This window comes from Antechinus flavipes, chromosome 6, assembly GCF_016432865.1.
Source record: "Antechinus flavipes isolate AdamAnt ecotype Samford, QLD, Australia chromosome 6, AdamAnt_v2, whole genome shotgun sequence".
Taxonomy (NCBI): Eukaryota; Metazoa; Chordata; class Mammalia; order Dasyuromorphia; family Dasyuridae; genus Antechinus; species Antechinus flavipes.
The window spans coordinates 77816775-77837474 of NC_067403.1; the positions used below are offsets into that span (position 1 = coordinate 77816775).

Genomic DNA, 20700 nt, shown 5'->3' on the forward strand with positions numbered 1-20700 from the left:
TATTCCTCTCAGATTCTGTGAGCTTTGGAATATAGACCACAGCAATAGCTGCAACAGAAGCAAAGATACATAAAGACCTGCTAAAAAGGAAACAAGAGTCCAGAAAAATCAAGTGGAAGACCCATTTGTTATTAATCTGTCTGTCCTTAGTAGATGTGAAATGTCAAATACCTAATAAGCAGCTTTGTTACCAGTGACCCAATAAGACAGGAAACCTAAGCTCTTGATCAACTATAATTATTCTATCATTCTTTATAGAAATTGGATGCAGGGATAGAATTAAAGCCTTGAGGACAAAATTCCTCTATTGGAGACAACTATAAGCAATGATTCCAGGGCAAATCAGGGGAGTAGGTAAAGGTCAAAGACTAGTGAAGGTTTTGGCTAGCAGTAATGCTAACCTTATAATTCTCCTCACTACAATTACAAATAAGTCTTAGATTAATTTAGTAGCTGTTCTTTTGGCCAACACCCTCTACATTTCCGTCTTTTTTCTCCACTGTATTTACTATGAGAACATAGGCTCAACTCAATCTTTTGCTCAAGGACAACGGTTGTAAAATTGTGTAATGATATTGTTAGTTATTCTACTATCTAATGTGGGTGAAGACAAACATCTGGGCCCCCACCCTCACGTATAGCTATGAATCATTAACAATGCAGCCTAATATTGGAGACAAATGCATCCTGTGCAATAATTTATATTGCTTGTGAGCTTCCTACAGGAGAAAATTTATGATAACCTCAAAGTGAAATCTGGTTTCAACAGCTCCAATGATTCCCAGTCCTAATTTGTTTTCTACATATTTTCCTACTTCTGAAATGCTGCATGGAATACTTTTTTCTTTTTCTTTTTCTTTTCTTTTCTTTTTAGAAATTATTGCTATGAGGAAGGGCAGTGCCAAGATGACAAAGTAAAGGCAGGAACTTGCCCAACCTCTCCCCCAAACTGCTCCAAATTCCTTTAAATAATGACTCTAAACAAATTTTAGAGCATCAAAACACCCCAAAAGATGGAGTAGAATATTTTTCAACCAAAGGCAAACTTAGAAGCTCACAGAAAAGGGGGGAGTCCAGTGTACAGCCCCGACCAGGCCCGACCTCTGAAACAGAGGCAGTACTGGTGGCTTTCAGACCTCTTAGCCTAGAGGCACCAAACAGGAGCTGGAAGGTCAGCAGAAAGGGTTTGTGCAGCCAGACTGGGAACCCAATGCAAAATTACCACAGGCCCCGCCTGGCCCCCAGGGTCAATGAGGAGAAAATCTCTGAATCAGCAGCAGTAATGGAGGTTTCTGAACCTCTCAGCCCAGCACAACACGGAGGACTCAGAAGGTCAGTGGAGAGGGTTTGTGGGAACAGGAAGAGAGTCTGGTGTGCAGTCCCAGGGCAGCCCAGGACAACACACTAGATCTTACAGCTGGCAGAGGGGCAGCACATCTAACATCTCCAGGGCAGAAAACAGTGCTTGTGGTCAGATTCCTAGAAGGATTTCTGAAAAGAACTGCACAAAATCCCAGAAGCTTGGGACAGGGTACCCTCTACCCTAGAAAAAGAGCTACTTTAATAAAAAGTTAAAAGCCAAGTAATATGGTAGGAAAATGAACAGAAAACAAAAAAAAAAAGTTTCTGACCATTGAAAGCTATTATGGTAAAACACACTCAGAAGATGATAACAAATTGAAGCTCCTATACTCAAAGCCTCCAAGAAAAATAAGAATTGGGCTCAGGCCATGGAAGAGCTCAAAAGGAACTTTGAAAATCAAGAGAGTGAGAGAAGAAAAATTAGGGAAAGAATTGAGAGAGGTGCAAAAGGAAATACAAAAAACTAATGAGGAGAAGAATGCCTTAAAAAGCAAAAGTGGCCAATAAGGAAAGAAGGTACAAAAACTCACTGAGGAAAATGATTTCTTAAAAAATAGAACTGAGCAAATGGAAGCTAATATGGAATGCAAAAGGAAATACAAAAAGCTAATGAGGAAAAGAATGCCTTAAAAAGCAAAATTGGCCATTTGGGAAAGGAGGTACAAAAGCTCACTGAAGAAAATAATTCCTTGTTATGAGCCAGAACTCTGTACTTAAAACGAGGATTTTTACAAAGTGTTGATAAGACAATAGTTATCTAGTTTAGCATGGTGCTTAATAGTTCTCTAGTTCAATACATGTACTTAGTATTTAATATAATTTCACCAGATTGACACCTATTCTACAAGATTCACACTTATGATAATGTAATTAGAATAGAGCATATAAGCTGGGACAAACTCAGCCAGGGTGGGACTCAGAGACAGATTCACTCCATCTCACACCACCGTGGTAGCTGGCCTCCTGCACTTCTCCACTGGAACCAAGACTCTGGAAGGCTTCCAAGAAAGCTGGCCGGGCCTCCAGGCAAGGAGATAATAAAAGATTTGGACTTTAACACCTGGCTATTCTTGTAGTGATTACTTTGCTGAAACAAAGGCTGGTCCAGAGACCTCCAGAAAACCACCAGGAACACTACAATTCCTTAAAAAATAGAATTGAACAAATGGAAGTTAATCACTTTATGAAAAATCAAGATACAATAAAGCAAAACCAAAAAAAATTTTAAAAATAGAAAAAACGTGAAATATCTCACTGGAAAAACAATTGATCTGGAAAGTAGATCCAGGAGAGATAATTTAAAACTTATTGGTTTGCCTGAAAGTCATGATCAAAAAAAAAAAAAAAAAAGAGGCTGCACATCATCTTTCAAGAAATTATCAAGGAAAACTGTCTTTCTATTCTAGAACCATAGGATAAAATAGAAATTGGAAGAACCAAAATCACTTCTTGAAAGAGATCCCAAAATAAAAACTCAGGAATATTATAGTCAAATTCCAGAACTCCCCGTTCAAGGAGAAAATATTGCAAGCATCCATAAAGAAACAGTTCAAGTACAGTGGAGCTACAGTCAGGATAACACAAGATCTAGCAGCTTCTACATTAAAGTACCAGAGTGCTTTGAAATATGATATTCCAGAGAAACAAAGTAATAGCAATGTTCTGGGATGATCAGCTGTAAATTACTATGTTATTCTCAATAGCAAAATCATCCACAATTAAATTTACCCAGAGAAGGAACTGATGGCTTCAGAATACAGATCAAAGCATTCTCTATTTCTCTCTCTCTTCATTTTTAACTTAATTTTTTTGAGGTGAGAGATCCGTTTTCTTTCACAAGTTGTGACTTTTACATAACTTCACATGTGGTTTTTTAATTATGGGTGGGAATAAGGGAGAGAACCTAGAACTCAAAAATCTTAAAAATAAATGAAAAAATGTTTTGAATGTTACTGCGGGAAAATATTAAATAAATAAAAAGGGGGGGGAGAAAATTTTGATATCTTTTGTTTATATATCACCTTTATTTCCATATGTATCCTTTTGCCTTCCCAACCTAGAGCCAAATGCCTGTTGAAGAAGAAGGAGGAGGACAGGGAAGAGGAAGAAAAATTTTAAAAGCAGTTTGAAAAAAATGTACCAATATAACTACCAGGGCTGACAGTTCCTCATTCATAGGCTCTACCTCTGTAAAGAAGAGAGGGAAGTATATCTTCTCTTTTTTTCTTTGAAACAAAATTTGTTTATTATAATCACATAGAATTCTGATTTGATGTTTCAATTTATATTGTTATAGTCATAATAATTTAGTTTTAAGATTGAAATGAATAGCATTTAATTTGTCTTAGAAATGTCATGATCTTGACTGATATTGAGGACACTTGGAATAGGACAAATCTGCTCTATTGGCTCTGTCTCTATCACTTTCTCAAGTCTAGACAATCAACAAAACAATAAATCAAGCCCTGTTTTGTAGCATTTGCTCAGGTGTAAATGCTCAACTGAAAATTGAACAATGGGCCCTTTTCATCTGTAGGAGTTAGCTCTAAACCAGCTCTGTCCCAGTTCCTGATTTAAAGTGCAGGTTTTCTAAGTTGGAGACATTTATAGAATAGCACAAAGCAAAGGACTCTCACCAGAATTAAATTTTGTTTGAAATATGAGTAAATACCGATCTAAGCTATCAACTTGTTTGCTTCTTGGACAGAATACACTTAGTTAATAAAGAATTACCATTTAGAATGAAAACAGATCCTAACTTGACTGAGTTGAATTGAATAAATGGAAGAACTCTGTGATCAGCCAATTATGGGAAGAAATACCTAACAGAAACTATTTGACTTATATGTTAAGATTAGGATATTGCTTGCTTTTACTTTATCTTCTTTTGATAGACGTGGATAGTCGAGTAGTTAGAACTAGTAACATAGTTTTGTTGTGTTGTGTAATTGTTTTAATCATATTTTGCTTGCTACTTATCAGAAGTTGGGGTGGGGGGAATGTGCCATGGAATGGAAACCAACTTTTAGCCGCTCTAACCAGTTTCTATGAGTCATAGCAGTAGAAACTCAGAAAATATAACACATCCAAGGCCTACAACTTACTGCAAGAGATTAGTTAATTATGAGAATATTGTAAAATCTAAGAAGAAAGGAAATAAAACTGTTGAGCTGCTGTCAAAAATATAGGTCACATTTTTTTCAATAGTCTCTTTTTTGATGTAAAGGTGGGAACTGAGAATGTTTCCTTCTTTCATTATTCTCTCCACCTTGTCCAAGTAGCTTAAGACCTTTCCAGAGTGGTCAGTTAGTTATTCCTAAGAATAGTTTCATGCTGAATGTGAATATATAGCCAATCTCAATATGACTTCCCCTCTAGATCATATTCTTAGTTGCAAATAGAGCAAGGCTTCATTTCTGAATCTATGTTGATACAAGCTATGATACACAATGCATGAATCAACAGGTTTTTCTAGTTTTAAAGGATACATTTTAAAATATATTTTAAAAAATAATCTTTTTTATTTTTTAAAAAGTCATGTGATGTTTAGGTGGTAGATATTTCTGCATGGTGCTAATTCTGGTGACCTTAACATAAATTAGGTTCACTTAAAGTATTGTAATAACTAAATTGTGGATTTGTGATGATTTCAGATTAAACCAAATTTACCAAATTGACAAAAAAGAAAAGAAAAAGATGTTTTCTGAGCAGACTAAGTGTAATTAACTAAGTATAAATCACATGGGGGGGAGGGGGCACTGTCTAACCTACAAAAATAAAAGAACAATTTTCAAGTTATAATTAGCAATGTTGATACCTAAATCAAGAAGATGAAGGTGTAACCTGGTCAAGCTCACCAGGGCTATGCTCCCAGGGAGGAAAATCAGTCCAAAGATCTAAAAGTTTCTAAGCTGCTGAAGAGGAAGAGAAGGTAGAGAAATACATTAGAAAAATCACTAGATTCTGAAATCAAGCTATTTAGAGTCAATTCCAAGTTCTTCCTATGTGACATTGGACAAGTTACTTAATTTCCCTAGGAATTTTTGTAAAATAATGGTTTGGAATTACATAGTCTCTAATATTTTCCTACTGTGGCCAGCAACAATACTTCTGCTATAGAAGTTATTGTGAAACTCCCTAAATTTCCTGATAATATGCTAATTGAACCTACTACAAATTTATGCAAGCAGAAATCCAGACCCATCTGGATTTACCCAATTCACCCAAAATGGAAGCATCCTTGAGGGGACTTTGGAGGGGACTTTCAGATTATCTAACACAAAGGCCTCTACATCACCTACCATATGAATTTGGATGGTCTTCTTGGATTAGTTGGCTGAAATTTTAAAACTGGCAACACTGGGCCAGTCATTCTTTTTCTGTTATGCTTGTTTCTGTCATTTTTTATTTGTTGCATCGAAACAATGAGGCTCCATCACAGCATCCATGGCATGTTGCCATGAATTAAATTGGTCACTGCCCTCTCACTTTACTGTGGCTCCAAGAAGAACCTGTTTTTTCTTGTTTCTGTTGTTTATTTCTCTTCTGTGTTGTTTTATCCTGTTGAGTTTCAGGTGCTTAAAGGTGATCCTTGTGGGACCAGGAGTTCAAGCCACAGAAATGACCTCGGACCTGGAATTGCAAGTAAGATGGTGCAGTCATGGAAACCATGAGAAGCCCCGGTACTTGGGATTCAAAAGTAAGACCCAAGAGAGTTAATTTTTTCTCTACTAGGAATTGAGAATATGCTCTAGAGGAACTAAGCTGAGCTGTGAATCTTAACCTCTTCCCCTCTCCAGATATTGAAGTAGTTCAAGTGTATGTGTGGGGAAGTAAGTTTGTACAATTGTGATTATACCTTTTCAAGTAAATATTTCTTAGTTTAAAGAAATCCAAATATTAGTGGTTAAATGGAATTCAGGTATGTCGATTTGGGGAAATGCTATAAAAATGAGAGAGAGACACAAAGATAAAATAAAGGTCAAGAAGAGAATTTATTATATAAAAAGGGGGGGGTAGTAATCATGATTTCAGACAAAGTTCAAAGTAAAATAAATCAAAAGAAAAATAGGGAAACTACAGTGTATCAGCAATATTATTTAATATTGTTTTAGACCATTTAAAATAACTAGACAATATAAAAAATTTATACCTGCCAAAACAGACACAGGAACTGTATGAACACAAACACAAACATAAACATAAAATGCTTTTTATACAAATAAAATCAGACCTAAATGATTTAAACAATATTTATTATTCATTGGTAGGTAAAGCCAATATAATAAAAAATGATAATTTTATCTAACAAATCTATTTATTCAATGCCATCCCAATTAAATTACTAAAAACTTATCTTACTGAGTTAGAAAAAATTACAAAGTTCATATGGAAGAACAAAAAGGCAGGAAGTTGAAGGAAACCAGGAAAAAAAAGATGTAAAGAAGAATGAGCTATATCAGATTATAAGGTAAGAGTATTATTGAAGTATAAAATGGATAGTTTTGATTATTTTAAATTAAAGTTTTCTTGCATAAATAAAACCTATGCAGTCAAGAATAGAAGGAAAGCAGAAAATTGGGGTGGGTAGGTGAGAGGAGAACTTTCATAAATAATTAATTAGCTAGTATATGGTTGAGTTGGAATATTGCTGTGTTACAGGAAATGAGCTGGTTGATTTAGAAAAACATAAGAAGCCTTGAACTTATGAAGGAAGGTGATATCTATCTTCAGCAAAGAGATGATAAGAGTAAATAAGCATACTACAGTCTTACATATATGTGTATGAGTGTATATATGTTTATAGCCATCTATCTATATGTGTATATATAATATATATATATATATACACACACACACACACACACACACACACACACATATATATATATATATATATGTTTATACATCTGTGTTTAATCGTATACTTCTTGTAGACTGGGAGTGGAGTAGAAAATAAAGTAAAAAGTACACCACAGCGAATGAAAGAAAACCAAAAGGAAGCAAAAATAATAATAATAACCCCAACAAACTGGACAACTTTGAAAACAATGTATAGTGTTTATTATATAGATTTTCTGGGAATGGAAATTTATTGTTTTATATTGAATCCTCTCTCATGTTCTGTGTTGTACATGGAAATGTTTTTTCTTTTTCTTTTCTCATTTGTAGTGAAGCTTAAAATAAATAATAAAATTTGCCCCAAAAAGGTGGAATTCAGGTGCAAGGAGACCACCCCATACAAGTGAGGGAACAACTTCATTGGGGGCTGGCGCTATTTGCAGAGTCTAGCTATCCCTGATCCCCTTAAGGATATTGGACAATCCTGGGGGAATGCTGAAATTAATTTATTTTTTAAAATTGAAAGTATTGGAGGTAAATTAGATTTTCTTGATTACATTAAAGTAAATTATATAAAACAAATTAGTTATACACCAACTTACACACGCAAAATTATGCATAATTAAAAGAAAAAGAAAACCATTAGATTAGGGCAAAATATTGATAGTGCATATTCCAAATAAAAGATTAACCTGTTAAAACATCACATCAATTTGTCAAGGACCCGAGGTTTTGTTTGTGTAGGGAATTCCTCTTTGAATTAAATTCACAACCTTCAAATCTCAGAGTTGCCTGAGATGCAGAAGGGAAGTATGGAATTCTTTATTACATAGCTAGTAAAACACAGAGATAGGAGATAGACATAGAAACATACACACACACACACACACACACACACACACACACACAAACCTTAACCTTAAAAGGCTAAATTCTTCCATTGAATCCAGGACCATTTCCAGTCATCGTGATCTATATCTGGCCACTGGACCCAGATGGCTCTGGAAGGAAAAGTGAGGCAGGGTGACCTTGCACAGACCTCTCTCACTTAAATCCAATTAACTTGCATGTCATGTCATCACCTCCCTGATATCATGATCCTCTTCAAGAATGAAGGACAAACGTACATATATGTGTACATGTACAATCCACAAACATATATTTGTATATATACATATACTCATGTGTATATGTATACATGGAGTTCTTAAAATATGAAGAAAATTTTTATACGTATCAAGAATATGAATAGACACTTAAATAGTAACCATAAACAGGAATAGACATTTAAAAATAGAAGAGAAACAGACAAACAAACAAAGAACCCTTGAGGAGCAACAGTCTAGAACCAGGTAGGGTTCAGACAGATTGGAAGTAGTTGTTGATCCTGCCATCAAAGGATGCCAAGTTGGTGGGTAGGACTTCCACGAGTAGAAGTTTGGTTTTTTCCACCCTCCCATCACTCCTGTATTGGTACTCTGGCACAAAGCTGTAGACCTCCCCTATTACAGGTTTTATCTTTTTTTTTTTTTTTTCTGTGAACTCACCTTCCTTGACTTTATACAGCATTTCACAATGTCACCTGCCCTTCCTTCTTAAATCATTCTCCCTTGACTTCCTTGACAACATGTTATTTGCTCTCTTTCTGCTTCTCAGAATGCTCTTCTTTTTTTTACAGCTTCTTTCTCAAAAAGATAGTGGGTTTCTCTTCAGTTGAAATCTTAAAAAAAAAAAAAAATGACTGGATGAAGATTTGTAAAATATGTTGCATTAAGGATTCTTAGTCAGATATAGATTGGACTATGTGGTCAATGAAGTTGCTTCTAACTCTGAAATTCTGCAAATTCAAATATTTTTTAAGCAAGGATCAATCTGGGCTAGGTATCCCTCTTTTTTGTGTATGTGTGTTGCTGTTGTTGGTAGTAGAGCTACAGCAAATCATCTCTGTGCCAAAAGCAAGATTCTATTTAAAACTTTCTTCCCCGTTTAAAAATTTCACCATTTTTGGTTCAGTGGATAGGGTGCTGGGACTGGAGTCAGGAAGACTGCATTTCAAATCCAGCTTCACCCTGAGCAAGCCACTTAACCTCTGTTTGTCTTAATCTGCAGGAGAGGAAAATGGCAAACCTGTCCACTGTCTTTGCCAAGAAAATCCTGTGGACAATATGGAAGACTTGGACACAGGACACAACTGAACAGAAATAGTAAAGATTAAGGTAAGAATTAGTCCTAAATTAAAAAAAAAAACTTAACTGATGTACAAAAAGTTACCTACCTCCAAATAGGTAGGTGAAAGATTCAAGAGACTGCAGAGCATGAAATTTTTTTTGGATAGGGCCAATGTGGCAGTTTGTCTTGCTTAACTACACCTATTTATACCAGAGTTGGGGTTTTTTTTTAAACATTTAAAAATTTTTTTAATTTCATCATTCCTATTTGTTCTAGTCTTCACTTCTGTTATGAGGGCTTGCTGAGCTTTTTTCATCAGGTCTGCTCATACAATTGTCACCCAACTCTTACCTGTGGTTCCAAGAAGTTGTAACAAATATAACCGCCATACCCCAGCAAAATCATCTTGGAATATGGACTGAATATGGCTGAGGTAACCAACCTGCCTCAAACCTATTGGTGAGTTAAGGGTTGACTACCCCAAAACTGTAAAGACTCCCCCCAGTAGATGAGAACAATCTGTTCCAAAGGCCACAAAGATGGCTGAAGCAGATGTTGTGAGCACTTCACTTAAAGCTTGATCAGGCATTAAAGATGTCAAGGATATCCACTGCTTTCTTTTGTATTGCCATAATACTTTTATGACGCTGGAAGGGAGAGAAAGGCTAATGACTCTGTATAACTGTGCTTCACTTAAATCCAATTCACACACAAGTCAAGACATCATCCATGATGTTATTGGATCTCTTCAAAAACAGAAGACAGTCTTCCAAGTCATCCAGAAGCATTAGCTCTTCAGTATAACACATGCAATTTGACTTACCACAAAATTAATACATAATTGCTTTAAAGATTGACATTGTCTGGCATTTTAAATAAATTCATTTATTAAATGTATTAACCAGATTTTCAGCCCAGTCTGGGGCATTTTGCACGTTATAGTATATGTGGAAGAAGATATGACTCCAGAAGATTGAAGAGAAATTTGAAAAGTTGCATAAGGGATTTTACAAAGATGGTATCAAAGCTTCTTTGGGAGAAAGATGAGGTGAGAAGCAGTAGACATATAGAGAATCATCTTTTTGTTTCTAACTTGCCTCCCTAGAGACTCCTGGAATAGACTTCCTTAGCTAAGATTGGGTTCTCTTGTTTTAAACGAGGTTTCATAGCAGCTCCAGCTAAAGAATTCATTCACTCTTGTATATTTTCTGGGATACACTAATCTGTAAAACTTTTTCAATTTCTCTTGGTTGCTTTGCTTGGATAAGAGTTTACTTAATATTTATTATTGGCGATGAGCTTGTGTGTAACCACCATTTAGTGGGAAAGAACTATTTCAAGGAATACCTTTTCCATTAAGAGTGATCAGGAATCTTCTTTCACAATGTGACTTATATGGAAATATGTTTAACATGATTGTACACATAAAATCTTTTTTTATTAAGACTTTTTATTTTCAAAACATATGCATGGATAATTTTCAACATTCATCCTTGTATAACCTTGGCATACATATAATATAAAAAATGAAATTTTAAAAAGAGTGATCAGGAAAGTGGCTTTCTTATTTAACTCATAAACATCACACCCTTAGCTAAAGATATGCAGGGATAGGTAGATATAATTCTAGCTGGATGGCCCTCTCAGTGACAGAGAAAAGAGCACACAGCCTCAAGAGCTTCTAAGCTCTACTTGCTCCTCTCTATAGCTAACATGCTGGAGGTAGAGGGGGCGTCTCAGCTTTGCTCCTCCCTGCATAGGTGGGCTAAGATCAGATCATATCTGTCCATATCATTCGAGAGTGCCATTTATACATTTAGGTAATTCATACAGATACTACCTATCTTACATGGTCACATATTTTACAAATATAATATAAAGTGCTATTCCCCTGCTTTGTCTACTCAAGTCTTAGATTAGGTAGATAGTGAGAATGTGCTGAGCTCCTATTGGCCATGGAAGAAATCACTGATGTTGCTTTCTACTCCATACTGCCCTCTGACCATCATTCCCAAAGTATACTAGGGCCCAAAGCTTCACTAGTTGATTTTGTTTATTTGTTTTAAGGTATAAGACCTCTCTGTCCCTAAGCCAGAAACATAATTATCTAGGATTTTCTCATTGCCACACTCAAAAACAATACTTTAAAAAAACAGTCAAATATTAAGTAAATTTAGTAGCAGATCTTTTTCCTGGAAAAGACATGAGAAAGCACCTCCCTATTTTGGGGAGGGAGAGACAGAGATAGGGAATGTTGCATATATTGTCAGTTGAGATCATTGTGTTTCATTCTACTGAACTGTTTTTCTTTGTTACAAGGGAGAGCTCATTTGGCAGTGGAAGATATATACAGAAATGACTATGATGGAAAAACAAAAAGCATCAGCAAAAATTCATTTACAAAACCAAAACAGAACAAAATATAGTGAACTAAGTTCTCATCAGTGTCATAAGAAATCATCCAGGTTGAGTTTATGTGAGGCTACAGAATCAAAAATTTGTCTATAGCTTTCTCCCCTTCTACCACCCCTTCCCACATCAGTAGTGTATTTCAGTATCAGTAGTAATATTATCTATTCATTAGTATTCTTGAACTAATGTGTTTTCCTAAGCATCTAACTGCTCACCATCTTAGACAATGTAGAAACTAGAATGCCTAAAAACTGAATATGGAAATAGGTTTAATTTAAGCACTAGTTCTGAAAAGCTGCTCATATGACCTCTTTATTGAAAAAAAAAGTCTCTGAGAGAATATTAAACATTCTTCACTAGTGACATTGTTCTTATATAATGTTCATGAGTTGCCCTCGATTCTGCATTTAGCCCATTACCTCTGATTCTCCAATTCATAGTATAACAAGTAAATTGTAGAATAGAAACCAAAATGACTTTGGTTGAAGATCAACAACAACCAAAAAAAAAAAAAAATCTTTCAAATAGAGTCAAGTCTTTCTTAACTTATAGAACATTGTTAGAAAATTTCTCCATTTTTCAAAAACAACGCTATCATTTTCTCTTTCCAGAACAAGACTAAGAAAGTTGCTGGAAGAAATTATAGAGATGTTTTACAGAAGAATGTAAAGAAAATTATTTCTGTATAGAAATTATGAATATGTACCTAGGGCATCAAAGGCATGCAAATACAATATCATGCGTGAGCAATAACAGTGATAAAGAAGATTTTTGGTGCCATCAAACACCTTTCTTTTGAACTTGTTACCTTGTGGGTTGTATCTCTTTTTTGTAGGTAAAGGAGAAGATTGCTCCTCTGGGTATTTTTTTCTGTTTCCCATTAGATTTCATGCCTCTGTCCTAGCAGATCCTCAGCTATTCAGTTATCTTCAGAATCATTTTTTGTTTATTTGGCCTCTACTGAGAGAGAGTGCTGCAGTTATTAAGTATTTCCCTCAAAGGGAGAGTTACAATTATGACCATTTCCATCATCCACTAAGGAGTGGATGCTCCCCAATAGGAAGAGTTATAGCTTTTTTAGTCCATATCTCAAGTCTCTGACTTGAGAGTTGAAACATTATCCTCAGTGTCCTCCATGTCATGAAAATGCTATGATTAGTAAGCCTCTCATCATTATTATCAATAAGCATTTATTAAGTATCTATTATGTGTTAGGCACTCTGCTAACACGAGAAAAAAGTCAATCCCTACCCTCAAGAAGCTCATAATCTTCCCCAAAAGAAAAGTCTTATAGCTCTCCCCATTCGGTTTTCAGCCAGTAATTATGTTGTTCTCTTTTCTCAATTTACCTTCTCTGACAATAAATTCTCTTTCAACCTGGCTTCATTAGAAAGTAAAAGAAATTGAGTTAAGAATAGGTCTATTATTTGAATTCTTCTTAGAAATTCTCTGGTTAATTCTTCTCTTTTCTGAACATGTTGACACTTCTAAACTCTTTATTCTCTATTAGTCTCCCCAGAGTATCTCAATAACATGATCAGAAAACTATTATGATTCTTAGCTTTTATAAGCAAATATCCTAAATTTGAGCCTACTTGCTCAAATAGAAAAAGAGCTACATTATACTGTGGTGAGAAAACTATTTTTAACTCCTTGTCTATTCTATTGTGTTTCTTCTGTTCTTTGCAGAAAGCGAAGGCCAGGTTGGCTAATGAAGGTTGAAGTGTGATGATCTTTGTTTAACATCCCCCTCTTACTCATGGTCTGCTCTCTCCCACATAACTCTACATCTAGACCATTTAATATTAACTATTAATAGTATGAACTATTAGGCTAATAAGATCTAACCATTAGCCTTTTAGACATAATTGCTGCCAGACCATGCCAATTAGTTTAGATCAATTAGCAATAGCAAATATAAAACAATTTACTCTGTCTCTGCTGGAGTTTAAAAAAAAAAAATTTCGGTGCCCCTGGCCTAGATTGATTATTTCTAAGGTCTCTTTCAGTTCTTACATTCTATGATTCATTACAGTAGAGGAGCAAAATTATGTTCATTTTACGGTACTCCATAAGATATATCTCCTTTATCATACACATATGAAAGCATGCTTATAACATAGAAATGTTTCCTGAATGAACAATTAAAAAGAAATAAAAGTTAACAGAATTTTGCTGCTCAAAACCTGATGACTACAACCATTAAAAAGCCAATTACCTAACATTAAAGATTTTAAAAATTCATTTTAAAATTCTAATCAATAATTTTCTTAAGTAGTACTTTTTTTTTTAATTTAATTTTATTTAATAATAACTTTGTATTGACAGAATCCATGCCAGGATAATTTTTACACAGCATTATCCCTTGCAATCACTTATGTTTCGTTTTTTTCCCCTCCCTCCCCCCCCCCCCAAGATGGCAAGCAGTCCTATATATGTTAAATATGTTGCAGTATATCCTAGATACAATACATATTTGCAGAACCGAACAGTTCTCCCGCTGCACAGGGAGAATTGGATTCAGAAGGTAAAAATAACTCAGGAAGAAAATCAAAAATCAAATAGTTCACATTCATTTCCCAGTGTTCCTTCTTTGGGTGTAGCTGTTTCTGTCCATCATTTATCCAATGAAACTCAGTTAAGTCTCTTTGTCAGAGAAATCCTTAAGTAGTACTTTTGATAGATTTCAAAGGGTTTCTCTTTGTCTTATTTTCAATTTTTTGTTAGAAAAACCTCTGAAAAAATTGTCAGATAATCTGCTCCCTAGTTTACATTGCTTGCTTTATAAAGTAATAATAATAAAGTTTCAATTAATTTTCTTTGATAAAACCACTATTATATATGCACATATACATATGTGTACATATATATGCAACCACACACACGCATAATGTCTCAAGTCTTAGTGCAGTTTCAAAATGCACAAGATTTTTGGGTCAGCTTTTATATGTTCATATCTATGCATTTATTGATAGAAGAAATTGCTGTTGTGGAAATCCACTCTATCATTAGATATCTATATTTTGTAACTTCCGGGCCTTGAGGCCCTGGAAGGTTCGACAATTTGGCAAGTGCCACCCATCCAGGATGGATCAGAAGCCATTTTGAAGGTATTCCTAACTTTAAGGTTGATTCTCTACACACTAGGTAGAAATTATTTGTTTTTTCAGAAGAGAAAATTAAAAGTCCAGAACAGTTTGCCCCCAATCACACTAGCTGTAACTGTTACTGAAATCTACATTGGGTAACTCTCAAGTTCAATGTTTTATCATACTAGAGTGCCTCCCATCAAGAATCCAGGTGCTAAGTTCCTAATACACATTTAGTTTCTAAAAATAAAGAAAACAACAACAAAAAAAATGGCTCTACCACCAGTAATACTGTCAACAGAAATAGTATCAAGGCTATCCCAAATTAAGTTGTGTAAGGAACCTGAATAACTTCTTATAAGTATAATCAATATTGTCTACTTCTAAAATCAATCAGATAGTTGATCCCTTTTATTACTTTGGGAATTTCCTACTAGTAAGACCTATTTGTCTCCTTACTTTTATTCACCCCATTATTAGTATCATAAGGTCAGAGGATTTAGAGATGGAAAGGACCTTAGAAGTCACCAGTTTCACAGATGAGGAAACTATAGTCTGGGAAGGTTAAATAGTATGTCTGAGGTTGCAGAGTAGAAAAACATTTCAAATGATGGAAAGAAAGAAAATAATTTATAACATTGAAATTTGCTAAAACTGATTTGGAATTTTTACGGTGAAATTTTGGGGGCAGAGATGTTTGGAAAGTGGAGAATGCTTTGTAAATCAAGAGAAGATATAATTCGTCTCATATCTAGAAAAGTTGGATCTTTCCCCCAAAATACCACAAAACTATTAATCTAAATGCTTCCCCACCATAACAAAAAAAAAAAAAAATACTTAAGAACCACAAACAAAATGTATAAATTCCTTCTCATATCTAGAAAAGTTGGATCTTTCCCCCAAAATGCCACAAAACTATTAATCTAAATGCTTCCCCACCATAACAACAACAACAACAAAAAATACTTAAGAACCACAAACAAAATGTATAAATTCCTTTTCTTATAAAGTTCAGTGGAACTTAGTCTGCTGAGTATAATCACTAATTACTACACTATGTTGTATATTTAGATGCATGGCAGTTATCTTTGAAGCTGTGTTTAGTCACTGTTCTTTAACTGATTACAGCTTTCTGAAATTAACAACTTTAATTTTTTTAAATTATAGGACTTCACGTAAAAGCATGACAGAAAGACAGGCATTTAGTACATCTATTTATTTATTATTAAAATAAAAATGTAGCTTAACTGAGATAAAGAAAAACATGTATATGTACTTTTAATAATAACATGAATATGTATCATGTAGCATTTCAAGTTTCAAATCCAAAAATTATTTCTAAAGGGGGGGAAATTTGTTCAATTTTGACAAATGCTGATCAAGTCATCAAACATTTATTAGGCATGTATTATATATAAGAGACTACAATGCACGTAAGAATATAAAATCAAAAAGGAAAAAGTCCTTGTGTTCAGGGAACACATTCTAATGGAGCTGATCCAATGTGTATACAAATAAGTACAATATGAGTGTAACAGGTATCTGGGGCAAATACAGAGCACTTGGAATGGCTTCTCTCCATGTGAGGAGTCTAGGAAGCCTACATCCTGAGAATCATGATGACATGGAAGTGAAGTGCCTTGTAGAGAAGGCAGAACATGGATAGACATCTGGTAACTTGTTCTTATGCCCTAAGTGATAAAAAGAATCATTTTTTTTTTTTACTTTGAAAACCTTTTTAAAAGGCCTGTCAGGCTCATGTATTTCTTCTTCTTCTTCTTTTTTTTTTTTTTTCCATTTCATTAGATGTCTCCTTAGCTTATAGCATCTGATAAAGGACCTTGATGACCTTAAAAGTTTCCACTGAGAAATAGAACCACAGGAATTTTGAGAAAAGTTCAAGTTGGATTTCATAACCAACATAGTACTTACTAATATCTCCAAGGAAAAAGGAAAAACTTAAAGTTAGCTTGAAAGAAAATAAGGATTCTGGAAGGCAGAGTTAAGGAGGAAGTACATTGCCTATGAGGAGCCCTATATGAATTCACAGAAGTAGATGATAGCATCTTCAGGTTAGTGTATGTCTAAAAGTCCAGTCTTGCTTAGAGAGAGAGTGCATAAATGGTACTAATGTGGAAAAAAAAAAAAAGGTGGGGAAAGGCCAACAAAATATTAATTTTTATAATATTTTTCTTAATGTATGGTCTTTTTCTACCCCAATTTATCATTATTATCAATAGGAATTTGTTTCTTAGAATTTTGAAATCGCGAGTGCTGTCCTTCGTTCTTAAGAATGTAAATAAATATAACTTGCTATAGGATATACATATATACATTAATATATTTATGCATATCTATATCAATAGGTTAGATCTTTATTCTTATTAGGTTCTTTGTATATTCGAATTTTGTCCCCTCTCTTTTATACAATCTGAATTAATATTTCACACAGAGAATTCCAAGGAAGGCAAAAATATAAAACAAATGCATTTCTATAGTGCCTTGGATTTCTCTTACAAAAATAATTCAAGGTCATCCTCCTGGCATTTAACAGATATTATGTGAGACAAACAATTCCATAAAACTGTAAATAAAAGTTTCCATGTCTTTGTTAGTTAACTTTCTGTAAATCTGGAAACATTCTATTTTCATACTCTCCTCATTCTCAACTAATTATTATATTTAAAGATCCCAAAATATTGATCTGAAAGAGAATGTAACAGCTAATAACACCTTGCTCCCTGTCAGTCACCATTCCAAAAGGAGAGAACATCTCTGATATATAACAGAACTGGGGCTTCCCTTATGGAAAAAGGGAAAACTGGGAAATCATCTTTAGAATTACCATATTACCTCAAAGTAAAGTATTGTCTTAACTTTGCCCCAATCTACATGCATCCTACTGAATTCTACTTCTAGTTCCATCCTATGAATATCTTATTTTCTTTTTTTTTACTTGATCGATAGTATTTTATTTTTCCAACTACGTATAAAGACAATATTCAGCATTCAGTTTTTAAAAGATTTTGATTTCCAAATTTTTCTACTCTTCCCTCTCCCCAAGCAATCTGCTATGTGTTATATATGTGCAATCGTGTATTTCCATATCATGGATACCCTTTATTAAATTTTCTTTTAATATGTCAAAATTTTTGCATGATTTCCCTTTTTTTCTCTTCTTATTGTTTCCTCTTTGATGGAGGGTTACTATATAATCATTAATGTTAAGAGAATTTGCTGCCAAATTACAGAATTGAAATGAGCAAGAGAAACTAACTAATCAAGGCTCATTTTTAAACTACTTGACATCAAAGGGCTCTCATTATTTTTGCTGAAGTAAGAGGTGCTAATTTATGAAGGCAGGAAGGAAGATTGTTGTTAGTTTATGGAAGCATAAAAACAGAGAAAAGAGTTTCAATTGATTATAAAGCTAACAGAACACTCGTGACAATTTTGAATGGTAAAGTTTTTTACTGTTGGAAAAAGAATAAGAAATTTCTTACTGAACCAGGCAAATGATCCTAGATGAGATCAGTTGCTGTATAAGTGGAAAAAAAAAAGTTGATATGATACTGAAGATACAATAACAGTGTAAAACAAATTTGAAAGCTGTAGGAACTATGATCAATACAATGACCGTTCATGTTTACAGGACTGATGATAAAAATGTTACCGAAATGCAACAAACTTAGGATGCAGAATGAGACACACACATGCATACAGAGAAAGAGAGAGAGAGAAAATATGTTTATTTCAGAAATTTATTTTGCTTCATTCTATATTTGTTACAATAAATTTATTTTTCTTTCCTCCAATGGGGTCGAAGTAGGAAGGAAGGAAAATATATTTTTATTAATTTTTAAGGGAATGCTTCAGATATGAAGTGTTGACATCATTCATTATATTATTAGTTTTACTTAAGTGATTAAGAGTTTGTTACAAGAGAAAAGTAGGGGGTCATTGGTGATCATGCAGAGAACAATTTTAATAGAATACTGAGGGCAGAAATTAAATTTCAAAAAGTTGAAGAGTGAATGATAAGACGGGGAGACAGTTAGTATAAATTATTCTTTAGAGAAGTTTAGCAATAAAAATAAAGGAGAGATGACTTTGATGATAGCTTGAAAGGATGGCAGGATCAGAGCAAGATTTTTTTTTTTAATTTTTATAGGTTTTGTTTTTACATCATCTGTTTTCCCCAATGTAATTCTCCTTTTCTTTATCACTATCCCAGACAGACATTCCTTAAAATAAAGTATTAAAAAATGATTTTTAAAAAGTCTGAGATCATTTGCAATATCTGATATCTGATCTAAGAAATGGTACTCCATTTCTTCAAAAGAGCAGGGGAAGATATCTTCTTATAGTTTTTCTTGGAGAGATATTTGGACAACTTCCTGTTGTCATGGTCCTCTTCAACAATAAAGGCAAACTTCTGTGAGGAGTAGTAACTGAACCATTGGGGACTCAACTGGAATGGCCAGTTTAGGCAACACAGCTCCTTCTTCCCTTCTTTCCTCTCTCCTCTCCTTTTCCCTTCCTCCTTTCTTTAGTTCCTCCCTCCCTTCTTCTCTCCCTTCCTTCTTGCTTTCTTTCTTCCTTCTTTCTTTCCCTTTCCTTTCCTCTGCTACATAGGATATCATGTCCCTGTTCTGCCTAAAGGAAACCTCACAAGATATTTTGAGATGGCTAGATTTCTTTCTTAAGAACCATGTCTTGAACACAAATAACAGTGGCTCATTGATTGGCCAACAAAGGTCCCAAGTGCTTTGATTTGGTCATCATTTTAGTTCTTATTGACTCAGAGTGAATATAAAGAGGAGTTGTTTCTATTTTGGCCAGAAACCTAGACAATCTTCCTCTCTCAAATTTTATATATATATATATATATGTATATGTATATGTATGTGTATATATATATATGTGTGTGTGTGTGTGTGTGTGTGTGTGTGTGTGTGTGTATTCTAACTGAATGGACATTGCCTCAGTGAAACTGAGATCTATTAAACATCTTAGCTTAAAAAAAGTCCAAGACCTTCCACTGCATCTAAGACTATCTCCAGTCATCCTGATCTACTAGCGGAGAAAGTGAAGCTGGTGACTTTGCACAGCCTTCCCCCACTTAAATACAATTTACTTTCATGTCATAGCATCGCCTTCCTAATGTCATGATCCTCTTTGAAAATGAAGGACAAACAACAAAAACATCTGGTCGTTTTTTTCCCCTAAATATTTAGTTTTGATTTTTCTTCTTTTTTTCCCACTTACATTGTTTTCCTAGTTCTGCTTATTTTTTATTTTACATCAGTTTACATACATTGATATACATCTCTGTACTTATCACTTCCATCATTCCCAACAGTTTACTGGCATTCTGTATTCCTGTATCTCTGTTTTTATCCATTCCCCAGATGATGAACATGTTTGTTCCTTGCTATCTCAAAAAGGGCTGCTATAAATATTTTGGTATTTGAGGCCTTTCTTTTTATCACTGACCTCCTGAATCTCTAAGTCAATGGTTTTAAATATTTTAGTCACTTTCTTTGTATATTTTCATATTGTTTTTGAGAGTGGTTGTTCTAATTCACAGCTCTATAAACCAAGCTTTTATGTGCCCTTTTTCCTACAACTCCTTAAACGTTGACCATTCGAAGGAAAAGGTTATTAAGATAAAGAGAGATCCAAGCATGTCTATAGCCATGATCTAGCAGACAGAAAGAGAATGAAGAATATAAGAATGAGGGCAGTGTATTATGAGAGGGGATAGGAACAGTACAAACAAATGGATTAGACTTAGCAAGGGAAAGGATTTCCTTGGAAATGAGAA

At 34.3% G+C, this 20700-nt stretch overlaps 2 long non-coding RNA genes across 2 annotated transcripts in view; one reads left to right on the forward strand and one right to left on the reverse strand.

The window, feature by feature from the left end:
* Positions 1–4903: 4903 nt before the first annotated feature.
* Positions 4904–20700, reverse strand: part of LOC127539989 (uncharacterized) — a 40090-nt gene continuing 24293 nt past the window's right edge. The window contains exons 3-4 of the long non-coding RNA XR_007948075.1: positions 8751–8923; positions 4904–5994 (exon numbers count right to left, since the gene is read on the reverse strand). This is a non-coding gene — a long non-coding RNA (uncharacterized LOC127539989). The remainder of the gene's footprint in view (positions 5995–8750; positions 8924–20700) is intronic.
* On the forward strand, positions 5978–10915 carry LOC127539990 (uncharacterized). Its single transcript, XR_007948076.1, has 3 exons — positions 5978–6061; positions 9313–9419; positions 9649–10915. It is a non-coding gene; the product is annotated as an uncharacterized LOC127539990 (long non-coding RNA).